This window comes from Callorhinchus milii, unplaced genomic scaffold (assembly GCF_018977255.1).
Source record: "Callorhinchus milii isolate IMCB2004 unplaced genomic scaffold, IMCB_Cmil_1.0 Scaffold19, whole genome shotgun sequence".
Taxonomy (NCBI): Eukaryota; Metazoa; Chordata; class Chondrichthyes; order Chimaeriformes; family Callorhinchidae; genus Callorhinchus; species Callorhinchus milii.
Genome location: NW_024704760.1, coordinates 10,554,728 through 10,565,811, shown reverse-complemented (window position 1 = coordinate 10,565,811; position 11,084 = coordinate 10,554,728). Strand labels below are relative to the sequence as shown.

Genomic DNA, 11,084 nt, shown 5'->3' with positions numbered 1-11,084 from the left:
ATGAAGTGGATGACCTTCATTTATCGTGTCTGGGGCTCGCTCCCCCACTGGAACTCTCTATTCTAACCCCATTCTCTGCTCTTTTCTAATCACAATGTGAAGGTCGGAGTGTGAACACCACGGCCACCAATGCTGCATAAGAGCTGCCACCAGCTTCTGAGGAGGAAGAGTTGACGGGTAACAAACAATGGCAAAAAAAGAAGCTATTTTCACCTTGATGACATCCACACAGAGCCTAATAATAATCCCTCCAAAAAACCAAAAACAATAATAAATTGGTCATTTTCAATCCACGACTGTTTGTGGGACATTGCTGTGCGCAATTGGCTGCCGCGTTCGCCCACAAATATACAGTCAATTCACTTTACAGTATATTCTGTGAAGCGCTTTGGGACGTCGAGAAGATGTGAAAAGCGCTATATCAAATGCGACGATTATTATTATTATTATTTTGAAAAATATGTGAATTAAATAAACTGGCGTTTAGGGCCTGTAATGTCGCTGTCTCTCACCTGGTGGCGCTGTGCAGCCGGATGGTGATTTCTGTAGCTCAGCAGCGCCACCTACAGGGTGACAGATGAATGCACAGTATATCCTGTGAAGCGCCTTGAGACGTCTCAAACACGTGATAAGGCACTATATCAAATGCAAGGATTATTATTATTATTATTATTATTCATCGAGCCCCAAAACCCATGAGGATTGGAATTGGATGATTTGTTTGCCTACAAAATATAGTCACCACCACAGCAAAGGATTATATTTATATTAGCGCCTTTCACATCGGAAGGATCCTCCCAGACATGGATAATATGTTTGTCCTGGCCAAGAATCCTCCAAATAAAATTGGTCGCTCACTTCATGGCTGTCCAGGGGACATTGCCGAATGCAAAATTAGCTGTCGTGTTCAACCACAAAATACACAGTCACTACATTTTAAAGTCAATCTTGTAAAGCCCTTTGAGATGTCCTCCCAACATGAAAGGCGCTATATTCAAATGTAAGGATTATTATTATTTAAAAAATAGTTTAGGTCAACCACACACACAGAAGCCCATCACCAATTTAAGTTTCCAAACCAAATTACTGGCCATGTAGAGAGAGAAAGTACCAACTAAATCCAGGAAATATTAGGCACAGATTGGCAGAACCCGAGGCTTGGGGCCCCCGGAATGTGTATTGGGATAACAGCTGGAGTTTAACCATCTAAACGCCTTTTAGCTTGCCATTTAAATCACTGTCTGCCAAGCTTCCAATTACTTGTTCAACTAGGACCATCCTAGACATTAGGGCTTTGGCTTTCAGGTTCACAGGAGCTGAGTGAGATGACTTCCTGCCCCCAGTGACTGATCTGCCCTTCCAGACCCTGCTGATGAGCCAGGCTGGCTGTGCTGTCATCAGCAATGCCCTGTTGTTCCATGGACCTGTCTGGCTCAGAAACCGGTCTCGAGATCGTCACAGGTGGACTTGATTCTGCCGTTCCGTTGCCATTGCCTCAGTTCGAGGGGAGGAAACCTCTGACTGAGAAATTGTCATTCAGAGTAAAACGGAGAGACAATAACTATAGCACAGAGGGTGGGGGCAGAAAGGCTGAAGGCCCAACTGCAGATGGTGGAGCTGGCCGGGCAGGGCACTATGGCAGGCCAGTGCCCGTTGAGCGGAGGAAGAGGACAGGTTGTTAGGTTTTAGTAGGTCACAGAGGTAGGAAGGAACAAGATCTTGGAGGACTTTGAAAGTGAGGATGGGGGATCTTAAACTCGTTCCTCTATGGGATGGGAGATAATGGATACGGGCGATGGTGGGGGTGATAGAGTCATGGAGCCTGGTGCGGCCTGAATAATCTGCAGTTGGTGGAAGGAAGAGTTGGGAAGGGCCAGTGAGCAGGGAGGCGACATAGGCAGATGGCTCTGGGTTACATCTCACATTGTTGCAATCTTGTCTGACGTTGTGGTCTGGATGATAAACACCAGCTTCTGACAGGCAATTGCTGTCATCACTGTCTCAATCTTTTTGCAAACCACTCTCTGGAATTTCATCCCGGAGTCCAGCCAAGTCGCTCCCTCCCTCCCTTGTTCAATGTCCCTCTCAAGACCTTCCTCTTTGACCATGGTTTCAGTCATCTTTCCCTCCCTCGCACCTCATCATTTTTCTCAACATCATTGGCGTCTTTTTTCGCGTTTTGAGGTGATTTTCTGCGGTTGGGGCAGGAAGGGGCTAAATTCAGAACAAATCTACAGAAACATGGTTTCAGTGAGGGACGATTGAAACAGGAAGTGTTTGTTCCTTCAAACACAGATTAAATAGTTTTCTTTCAAAATAAAGAGTTTCTTCCAAAACCACATTTTTTGAGCTATTGAAAACAAGAGGAAACACCCGGCTCAGCACCGGCCGAAATAGCTCAGTTGGGAGAGCGTTAGACTGAAGATCTAAAGGTCCCTGGTTCAATCCCGGGTTTCGGCAGTTTTTTTTCTTCATTGTGATTGTAACTCGAGCCTCAAACAGCCGTACAATGAGAAGCTCTGGCCACGTGGGAGACGTTTCCGACTGACACTTCTGTGGCTGTGGCTCTGGATTGAAATCCAACAAAACAATTGGTTATTTCTAAAATGTTCAGTCTTGAGATTAATGTGAAACCTAGATCTTGTCAGGAACCCGGGTGTCTTATTCGACCCTCAAATGTCTTTTCTTCCCCACGTCCAAGCTCTGCCTTCCCTCACCTCCGTAACATCGCCTGACTCTGCCACTACCTCACCCCTCAGGCGCTGAAACTCCTGTTCATGCCTTCATCACCTCCGGCTCGACTGCAAACGCCCTGCATGTCGGCCTTCCCAACTCCTCCCCCCACAGGCTGCAGATAATCCAGAACTCTGCACCAAACTCCGTGACCCCATCTCCCCCATTCTCACCCGACTCCATTGATTCCCTGTCCTTCAGAGGATCCAGTTCAAGATCCTGGTCCTCACCTACAAAGCCCTCCATGGCCTCACCCCACCCTACCTCTGCGAGCTCCTAAATCCCCTACCATCCCGCCCGCTCCCTCTGCTCTGCTCCGCTCCACGTTTCCCCAACCCACCCGCCCCACCATTGGCGGGAGAGCCTTCAGCCACTCTACCCCCAACCTCTGGAATTCCATCCCCCAGTCACTCCGCTTCGCCCCCTCCTTAGCCTCCTTCAAGTCCTGCCTCAAGACCCTCCTCTTCGACCATGCCATCAGCCACCGCCCTTCCCCTCCCTTCTCCCCCCCCCCACCCCAGCTCGGGTCTGAAATACTGTACAATGTCCAGCGCCTTGGGATATCCTCCCGACGTGAAAGGCGCTATACAAATGTAATCTTGTTGTTGTTGTTGTCCTGTGGGTTCCAGTCATTTAAGGCACCATTTGCGAGGATCATTGGACTTTTTCACCCCGATTTTCATTAGTTTTGTGACTTGTTGCGGGACAATCCTACAGGGAAAAAAAAAACTGTTAAAAAAAAGTAAAAGGTTCCACCGAGATTTGAACTCGGATCACTGGATTCAAAGTCCAGAGTGCTGACCATTACACCATGGAACCCGTGACTCCTGGAATTAGGTTCAACCAAGATTGTAAGTGTTTGGGTTATTTCAGGAACAGGACTGTTTGGTTGAGGTTTTATTAACTGAGAGCCGCCATCACAACTGAACAGTCAGGATTGCCGTTCAACCAGAGTTCCTCATTTCAATATAGTACCACAGGGACAGCGAAGGTGTCCGGGATAAACTGTCCCAGTGATTGGCCGCCCCTGGTTCTCAATGTGCAAACACTATGATCTGCCGTGAAATACCCTGTAGGTCAACTACATGCCCTCGACGCTCAAAATGCTAATAGACGACCGGGACTTTTGTCCTGTAGATGAATTTGAAGACAATCGATTTTACTCGTCTTGACCAGTTCTTTCTTTCCTTCACCAGATGATACTTTTCTCACGGATTCGTCTAAACCTTTTCTTTTGAGAATCCTGCTGCAGGTCAGTTGCTTTTAAAATATAATAACAGCCAAATGATCATGGTATTTCTGCCTAAAGCAATGGGGACGTCCCGTTTACAAGTGACAACAAGATAATATATGTTAATTATATTACTGTAGTACTTTTTGCGGCAGAAAGACATGTCAAACTGGGTCACACAGTTGAAGAGGGTCAAAAATAGATCTAAATCCAGAAAAAAATAACTATCGACCTAATTATTGGACAGAAACAGAACATTTATCAATCAACAGACCCAACAGAAACAGACAGACTTTTGGGGCTTGGAAACAAACCACACTTGACTATCCCTGACACCAGTGTAGACTTTGATCAGAACTGTGACAAACAAAATGTCCAAGTGAAGCATTTTTCACAATATCTTTTTATCCGCAAATGTTAGTCGATTGCTTCTCAGATACACAAAATCTGGCGCTTTGCAATAACCACAACTGTTGGCATTCATCACACTGTGACACTCACGGTAACAAGGACCAACATTTGTGATGTTCAGGTGTTCGTCAAAGACACCACTGGGATTTAAATGCAGAATCTCCTGTTTATGACACAGGACCTTTGCCGCCTAACGGTGCAGCAGCAACAATAACAATAACAATAATGATACCAATGATCATCCCTGCATTTGGTACATCACCTTATCACGTCGTTAAGACGTCTCAAAACGCTTCCAGAATTTACTGTAAAGGGTAGTGATGTGATAAAGGCGCTACAGCAAACACAACGATTAATATTATTAGGAGAAAGTATTTCTTCAACACCGTAGTTTTTCAGACGTGTTGCCACTCGGATTCTCTTTGAGATGTCCTCTACGCGAGAAGGGAACGTGTGCTATTTGGAAGCACTGACATTGTCCAGTGTGTTCCCTGATGGTCTAGTGGTTAGGATTCGGCGCTCTCACCGCCGCGGCCCGGGTTCGATTCCCGGTCAGGGAAGCACTTTATTTTATTGTTTCCACTGGAATCCAAAAGTCGCTTTGTAGAAAAAACAAGTAAACGTGTCCTCCAGTCGTGGCTGCGCTTCACAATAATATTATAATACAACAATAATAACAATAATAATCCTTGCATTTGATTCTTGCGTTGATCACGTCTTCGAGACGTCTCAAGGCTTCACAGAATATACCGTAAAGTGAATTGACTGTATATTTGTGGGCAAATGATCTCTGTTTTGCTCAAGTGAAAACTGCCAAAAATCGTTTCCTGCGTTAAAGACACAAAACCACAGCAATCGGATCAGACAATTTCTGGTATTATTTTGAGAATAAAATTACTTTGTGTAAAATCCCCTGTCACGTTGGCCTTGTTACCACACTTCAAAGGAATTGCTGAGGGTAAAGTGGGAGTCCGGGAGATTATGGCTCGTGAGCAGCAATTGCACAGCGTAATTAGTGCTCTGTTGTGCACAAAATGCACCAGAGTCCGTCAGTCACCAGGTGGCAAAGTGAACGTCTGTAATTCCAGCTTCCTGTGACTGAGTCAGTAAGTCAGGCCGGTTAGCTCAGTTGGTTAGAGCGTGGTGCTAATAACGCCAAGGTCGCGGGTTCGATCCCCGTACGGGCCATTATTTTAATTGCTGCCCATTATGTTACTTTAGCAGCGGTGGTGCCGCCAATAATAATAATAGGAATAATCCGTGCGTTTAATATAGCTCTTCGAGATGTCTCAAAGCGCTTCACAGGATACACTGTAAACAACAACTTGCATTTATGTCATGCCCTTCACGCAGGGTAAGCGTCTCAGAGAGCTTCTATAATATTATTATTAATATTCCCTGGACATGGTATTACGTCGGGAGGACATCCCAAGTGCTTCACAAGTGCTCCAGCTGAGAAGTGGGGATAGTTTGTATTTGTAGGTGAACACGATATCCAATTGCGCAGAGCCATGAAATTGCACCACAACCCATACAAATCACCTGAGACGGGAAAGGCGCTATATCTTAAATATGTAATCTTATCATCTTCGGAAAACACAAGCACTGAAGCTGTCATCAGTGACCACAGCAGTTTCCGAACTACAGGGTGACCAAAAAGCTGTGATACCATCACCATGTCTTAAAGTCTTAAAGTCTTTAAGTCTTAAAGAAATTATAATTTTTTTGTGTTTTCCTATAAAGGACTTTTTGGTGACCCTATATACGTGAGGGTGAAAGACGTCTGTGTCCCCAGGATTGTCTTTGTGACAATCAGAGGAAATAAAACTTACAGAGAGTGTATGTCTCCATTGACGTCCAGACTCGACAAAAACATTTGTGTCAAACAGCCTCTTTTATCCTAATTTTAGTCTGATTCACACAAAACAATAACAACCACAACAATAAGGTGGATTAATTACTAATTTCATAACAAACACAAGGACTAAAATAACCTCCCCGTCGGGGAATTGAACCCCGGTCTCCCGCGTGACAGGCGGGGATACTGACCACTATACTAACGAGGATTCACATGGATTCTTTTGCTTTCATGCAACCAAGTACAGAGATGGTGACACTAACAACTGTAACCAGACCAATGATCTGGGAACCTACTGTCCTCGTTCCCTCTATTTCTGCTGCTCGTCTGCGCTGCTCTGTGTCAACCCACAAGGATTGATCACGAGCAGATGGTTTGGGAGGAAATGAATGGGTGGCTCCGAGAAGAGCCTCTGGGGCTTCATCTCAGCAGAGGGGACGATTTACTGCCTTATGGCTGGTGTTTGCGTCTTTGCCGCTCGGTCTCGCTGAGGCTGCTGCACATCGTGGCTTCTTTACAGCTCTCTTTAGCAGCACTTTCTTGACAGGCTTTTTGGACGGTTTGGGCTTCTTATTGACTGCTGGTTTGTGTGTTTTCTTGGCGAGGGGAGACATGGCTTTACTGACACTCTTACCCTCAGATGGTTTCTGGATGAACTTGGCTTTTTTCGCTGTAAGTTTCCCCACGAGGCCGGTTTCTTTGCTGTGTTGTCCTTGTTGAGTGTGTAGGAGCTGGAGTGGCCAGTGCCCTTGGTCTGGATCAGGACACCTTTCTCTGTCAGTCTGTTCAGACAACCCCTGACCTGGTGTCTGTGAGTTTCCGTCCTGTAGCCTTTAGCATCCAGAACCTCCCTGACGGCGACCGGGGGACAAGCCTTTGTGCTGCTCGACATCACCACCATCTGTTTGCTCTCCTCCCTCGGGTTCCAGCTGGATTCCTGCTTCGGGGGCGACACGGTTGTTCCCGGCGGCTTTGGTTGAAGCGGCGGCGGCTGCCGGAGGCTGTGCGGCTTTGGGGAGCTTTGGGGGGGGATTTAGGGGGGAGCAGTTTGAGCCCCGGGCACGAGGAGAGGCTCAGTGTGTGGAGCTGCTCAGGAGAGTGAAGCCAGGAGGCTCCACAGCGACTTACAGCTGCTCAGCTTCTCGGTTCCTCATCTCGGTTTCTCTCACTTCTGAAACTGATGGTTTCTCTCCAAACTGGTTTGTGCTGAGACAGAATCGACAGCATTTTATTGAAGTGCCATTTTATTTTATCATTTTATTGACTCTGGCCATGGCCAAAAGGACCCATAAAGTGGCCTGTGTATAAAAAGGAGTAGACACGCTGATTTATTTATATATAGCACCATAGAAATGTACAGGAGAGAAAGGGGGCTATCGTATCTGTGATTGCTCTTTTAAGCGCAGTCCTTTCAGTCACATTGTCCCGCTCTTTCTACATAACCCTGTCTCCTTTTTAGGAATATTTACCTGGTTCACTTCGGGAAACTCACATGGAATATGCAGGCAGGACATTCAATATTCTAACTATTCTGTCCTGGAACAAATCCCAACATTTCCCCATTTGATCTTTGTAATCAAACGCAATGGTTCCTGTAGAGTGAGGATGAAACCAGATGTGGTGCAAAGAGAAATACCAGCGAATCATCCTGTAGTTCTCCCCATCCTGGGGTTTGGAATTTATTGATGTTACGGCAGCAGCAGTTGAAAGAAAAGATACCCTCAATTTAATTTACAAATGAAAGCAACAAGTTTTTTCTGTGCTTCCATTGAACGCATTATCCTTGTTTTCCCGGAAATCTCATCCATCAATTGAAATGGTAATGTTTTGCTTTCAAGCAGATGAATTGCGCATTTCGCAAACAGCACTGAATCATTTGAAAGCAGAAAAGTGACAGAAAATGATTTGGTAATAGTGAAGGAACATAAAGGAAGTCAGGATTTGAATCACAGATCTCTGGATCTGCAGGTTATGAGCTACCGCTGAACTACAAGGCCTCGTGAAAATGTACAGAGAGATCGATATAGCAGCACAGCCATCGTCTTGTAACAGAAATGTAAAACAGATGTTTTACATCAGCAACTTTTTTCTTCACGGATTCGCTGAAAACTTTGGTCAGTGAAGAGCACTACTTCTGTGAAGCGCTTTGAGACATCTCGAATACACGATAAGGCTCAATATCAAATGCGAGGATTATTATTAAGTACAGGTTGTGTCTGTTATAAGAATCTCTGCAATGGTGAAGAAAACAACAACAGTGTAGTCAGCTTCATGTCGAGGACGTCCCAAGGCGCTGGACAGTAAGGGATCCACACCCGAACTGGTGGATGTGATCAGGAGGAGCTGGAGGGCGGGGAGGGTAGGGGTAGAAAGTTGACCAAAAGCAAAGAGGAGGGTCTTGAGACGGGTCTTGAAGGAGGTAAGGGTGAGGTTAAGGCAAATGTAGTTCCAGAGAGTGGGCAAGAGAGGCTGAATGCCCGCCCACCAATAGTGGGGCAGGCGAGATGGGGGACGTGAAACGGGCCGGAGTACACTTAGCGGAGGGAGCAGAAAAGCTGTTAGTAGGTTAGGAGGTCACAGAGAACCAGGATATTGAACTGTATCCTCTGTGTGATGGGAAGCCAGTGGAGTCGGGCGAGGATGGGGGTGATAGGGTTGCGGAGCCTGGTGTGGGAGAGGACATGAGCTGCAGAGCTCTGGCTGATCTGCGGCCTATGGAGGGAGGAGTTGGGGAGGCCGACAAGTAGGGAGTTTGCGTAGTAGAGCCTGGATGTGATGAGTGTGTGGATGAGGGTCTCGGGGACCTGCTCTTGGTGAGAGACATTTGCAGAGTTGAATTCAACTCAGAATGAAGGACTTAACTTGCGGCCCAATGTACACATCCCGACCAATCTACCTCATTCCAGAGTGTTTGGCACAGAATGGTTAGAACCAAGTCCTGGGCCTGTGGGTGTGCGTTGCTGACTGCTGTAGTGCAGCTGAAATCACATAACTCGACAGTGAAACCACTGCCTGGCAAGGAGATCCCTCGAAACTTTCCCCCTCCCAGGAAGACAGTCACCAGTTGCTCCGTCCTCAACTGAAGGTGGGCAGCGGTCAACAGCCCTTCATTACAGTAAGAGCCTGGATCATGTGAGTTCACAATCCCAACACCCGACCTTCTGGATTTGTCTTGCCAACTGAGGCAGGCGGACACCAAAAATAACAAGAGTTTGTTTCCACCAGGTTTCGAACCTGGGACCTTTCGCGTGTTAGGCGAATGTGATAACCACTACACTATGGAAACCTTCTGCAGCCTCATGAGGCCATTCTTAAATGAACCTTTTTTTTCAACACAAGACTTGGGATATTTTAAATCAAGTTTTTGTCTTTTTTCTTCAAAAAAGCTGTGCAGAATGTAATTGACAGGGCCCGAAAGTGCGCCGTGAGATTAACAAATCCATCGCCTTTACCACTCAGTCACAACTACATTTACTCGCGTACTTTTCAGAACTGTTCTGCACAAAATTCCCTGTAACGTTATGATTTGTTACTACACTTTAAAAAACTGCTGTCCAGTCCCAACACTTCCATAGGATGATACGCTGGAAATATGTATTTTCGCAAGTCTTCATAATAGTTTGTTTTAAAATGAGAGAAACAGATTTGATAAACAAGGAAGGCCCTGTGTGTGTGAAATGAAAGTTGTGAGTATTAGGTTTGTGTGTGTTATTGAGGTTGGACGGCTGCAGTTTCAGGACTGAATATCAAGACTCTGGAAATAAGAGTCTCATGAAGACAGACGTGTGTCTCTGTATATTAATACGATATTAATGACATACTTAAAGATGTTGATATCAGAAAAAAGTGAATGACCACTTCCACTTAATAAGAGATTTCCCTCCTCAACACAGTTGATTTAAAATAACGCCCGAACAGGGACTTGAACCCTGGACCCTCAGATGACTGTCAGGTTAGTTGCTTTAAAAGTCTGATGCTCTACCGACTGAGCTATCCGGGCTCCTCACCCACAGGGATATCTTTGATTCCTTCAGAAAATGGTCAATCTATATTATATGTATTTCATTCCCTCCGACTGCTTCCCTCGCTCACCGCGTTCAAAATCCATCCCAACACATTCCTCTTTAAACTCGGTTAAGGGGATCATTCCCCCTCGAGCTCAGTGCCCACACACCAGTGTCAAGCGCTTTGAGGCCTCCACACGACGGGAAAGACATTATCTAATTTACATTGATCGCTTCGGCCGAGAGAATCTTACTTTGCTAACCTTGTTTCATGAAAGTGCCAATCAATCAGTGATTTATGGAGAATAACAGAGTCTCCGTATAACAGGACCGGTCTCTGTATAACAGCCTAGTCACTGCGTAACTGCCCATAATATTCAAGAAAAGTTAGATAGATGTACGGATAGTAGACAAAGAAAGTAGTGATGGTTCTGTCTTCTACACTGGGGGGAAATGAGCAAATCAGGGTGAACAGCCTGGAGAATCGAAAGCTTGAAGATGTCTTGTAGAATATTTAGACGACTATTCCTATAACTTTGTATCTCTGTGACTGTGCAACTTTGTAAGATCCGTTGTTTCTATTAATTCTTCAGTAAAAACAACTATGGTTTGTGTGGCCGGTAACCAGCTCGGCTTCTGAACCGTTTGGACAATTGCTGTTCAGAGGAGAGCATCAAACGTCCAGAGAGCAAATATCGTCACAGGCTGCAGATAATCCAGAACTCTGCAGCCCGTGTCCTCTCCCGCACCAAACTCTTGACCCCATCTCTCCCATTCTTGCACGACTCCATTGGTTCCCTGTCCTTCAGAGGATCCAGTTCAAGATCCTGGTCCTCACTTACAAAGC

General features: G+C 45.8%; 7 non-coding genes across 7 annotated transcripts; 3 read left to right on the top strand and 4 right to left on the bottom strand.

Annotated features, from left to right (window-relative positions):
* Positions 1–2,387: 2,387 nt before the first annotated feature.
* Positions 2,388–2,460, top strand: trnaf-gaa. Its single transcript has one exon. It is a non-coding gene; the product is annotated as a tRNA-Phe (tRNA).
* Positions 2,461–3,480: 1,020 nt separating this feature from the next.
* trnaq-uug lies at positions 3,481–3,552 on the bottom strand. Its single transcript has one exon. It is a non-coding gene; the product is annotated as a tRNA-Gln (tRNA).
* Positions 3,553–4,863: 1,311 nt separating this feature from the next.
* On the top strand, positions 4,864–4,935 carry trnae-cuc. The gene has a single exon. It is a non-coding gene; the product is annotated as a tRNA-Glu (tRNA).
* Positions 4,936–5,489: 554 nt separating this feature from the next.
* Positions 5,490–5,563, top strand: trnai-aau. Its single transcript has one exon. It is a non-coding gene; the product is annotated as a tRNA-Ile (tRNA).
* An 806-nt stretch (positions 5,564–6,369) lies between these two features.
* On the bottom strand, positions 6,370–6,441 carry trnad-guc. Its single transcript has one exon. It is a non-coding gene; the product is annotated as a tRNA-Asp (tRNA).
* A 3,005-nt stretch (positions 6,442–9,446) lies between these two features.
* trnav-aac lies at positions 9,447–9,519 on the bottom strand. Its single transcript has one exon. It is a non-coding gene; the product is annotated as a tRNA-Val (tRNA).
* A 621-nt stretch (positions 9,520–10,140) lies between these two features.
* trnak-uuu lies at positions 10,141–10,233 on the bottom strand. Its single transcript has 2 exons — positions 10,197–10,233; positions 10,141–10,176 (listed from the first exon to the last, which is right to left on the bottom strand). It is a non-coding gene; the product is annotated as a tRNA-Lys (tRNA).
* Between the last annotated feature and the right edge of the window lie 851 nt (positions 10,234–11,084).